Here is a 2,582-nt window from a genome sequence, read left to right as displayed (position 1 = left end):
GTGCGTGTTGTGTGTGTGGAGTGTTTTGTGTGTGGGTGTGTCTGTCTTCTGTGTTTTCAACCTTTTCTTGTTTTTGCAGGTACAACTTTGATTGTTTTGCTTGTAGTCAATGTGTCTCATGTACAGCTGCTTTGTAACAATGAAAATTGTAAAAGCGCTATATAAATAAAGTTGAGTTGAGTTGAGTTATAAAATAATAGCGGTATACATATTTTTAAATGTTCTTTTTTTTTAAGTTATCACCCTGTTATGACACAAATGTTGCATGCTATGTCCTTATATTTAAGGTACATTATGTACAAGGCTGTACATTTTGTGTAATTCCGTGGTACATTGCGGGCTGTACCCCAAACGTTGAATATTGATCCACTGTATCTACGTGTAGGTACTGCAGAATTGTTTCTTAATTACGCAGTTAATTGCGGGTTGTAGGTAATATTGTGTATTCTAAAGCGTTTCCGTTATTAACATACCTTTTACACACAGAGTGGAGCTGAAGGTCACCCGTGTCTGTCACACAATGCAGCGAGGGGTGGGGCGTTACTTCCCGCGCACCAAGCAGGTTAAAAATACTGACAAATAAACTGTAAATTAACAGATAGCATATTCATTGATGAGGAGAAGGCATAAACAAGTAAAAATCAATAAGTATTACCAATAAAACATCGGTTATTTTTAACAATATCCAACAAAATTCACTGTTGTACTTTACATGGCCGGTTCATTAATAACTTAATGGTAATAAAGCAGTCGTTTAATTGAAATGTTGTGTTAATTTTTTATTAACAGTAGGCCTACTTACCACTGGAAAAACTTGGGTAAAATGTTATGTTATGGCTGTGCTTATACGTCCATGACCATCAAAAGTTGTCGGAGCCGCGATCACCGTCCCATAATGCAATTCACCCAATTCACCCACATAACACCCGTAACACATGTACTACTGTAGTATGGAAAATTTCCGGTAAAATATACAGCCATTTAACTGTTACAGTTTTTCTCGATTTTTAACAAACAATTCATGAAACAATTCACCATTTTCTGACAACTATAAACACATTCTCAGAACAATACACCATCTTTTACAAACCCCACACACAAACAGCCTCATTTTGCAAAGGTTTAACCATGTTCTCATTCAGAAAACACAAACACACAATATAATGAACTGAAGCGTCAAGATGTAAAGTCAAATAGCACTCATTTATCCATCAGTAAACATTCAGTAGCAAAACTGATGACACACCAATCAGAATCTCAGGATAATATCAATAGGAGCTCATCCTAGAATAATCTACTGGGCTTTATACTACTTAAACATACAGTATAATTACAGTACACACTTTATATGAGAGAAATTTTCACTATTCTGTATCCAGTAAACTGTAGCACGTGTACACCCTCAAATTTGTGATTGTCAAATTTACAAATTTGTTTTTTGCAGCCTTTTTTTACCTATTCCGTATTTTTGCAGAAAATAGTATACTTTTACGAAATTGGGCCAAAGGTGCAGAGGATGCCATATTTTTTACATTGCCTCCTGTTGACAAATCGCTTCACTGTATTGTTTCCTTTATCTTCTCTGCAAGTCGCTTTGGATAAAAGCATCTGCTAAATGCCTGAATGTAAATGTTATTTGTGCAGCTGTGTACCGTATTGTGTTGCATGACCAGTTTATATTGTTCTTTGGTTTTTGAACTGTTCTTGTCTTGTAAGATCATCTTCATCTACTTTACAGTAGTGTGATGTTTTATTTTTATTTTATCCTTAAGCTCATTCTTGCATTTTGCTCTATCTGCACTCTCTTATGTTGTATATTCAAATTTTTCTTGAATCTCAATAAGAGTAGTGTTTTGAATTAGAGTAGTGCGGGTGTTTTTGAGGGCTTGTGTGTCATATCTGGGGGAAAAGTTTGTTTTTTCAGCAAGTTTGAATGGTTTTGAGAAGAGAGCTTCATTTTGACCTGAAAATAGTATGTTTGGGGAATTGGGTGAGATGTTATGGATTTGTGCTCACTGTTTTGAGAATACGAGGCAGAATTTCAAGAAATGTGTTTAAGCAATCGAGAAAAACTGTAATGTACAGATTTTTTTACAGTGTACATTGCTCTGCAAAAATGGTTTACACAGATAACAAGTTCAATAATAAGCCAAATATTAACAGCAAAACAAACTCTGCTGAGTTGAGTTTCTGCAAATTTACCATAGATGAGAATGTCAAAAGCCCACAAAGAAAGGGAGGTTTTTGCAGTTTATTTAAACAGTTTGTGTTTTTCCACAAAGCTTTATTTTGGTCTCATCTGACCATAATACCCAGTCCCACTGAAAGCTCTCTATTTTTATTTATATTTACCAAGGGTGCCAATATTTCTCTAGCCCACCGTATAAAATTAATTATCACATGTTTATATGTCTAGAATGACATGAGGGTGAGAGTTTTCATTTTTGGGTGAACTATAACTTCTATAAACTTTCACTTCTTTGCCACATAGAAGCTCAGATGTTTGCAGTCTTTAACCACAAATATTTGTTTTTTGCACAAACACCTCATAATGTTGTGCGTATCTAAAATCTCATCTTGGG

This window comes from Triplophysa rosa, linkage group LG15, assembly GCF_024868665.1.
Source record: "Triplophysa rosa linkage group LG15, Trosa_1v2, whole genome shotgun sequence".
In the NCBI taxonomy this organism is placed as follows: domain Eukaryota; kingdom Metazoa; phylum Chordata; class Actinopteri; order Cypriniformes; family Nemacheilidae; genus Triplophysa; species Triplophysa rosa.
Note: the sequence above shows the minus strand (reverse complement) of the source record.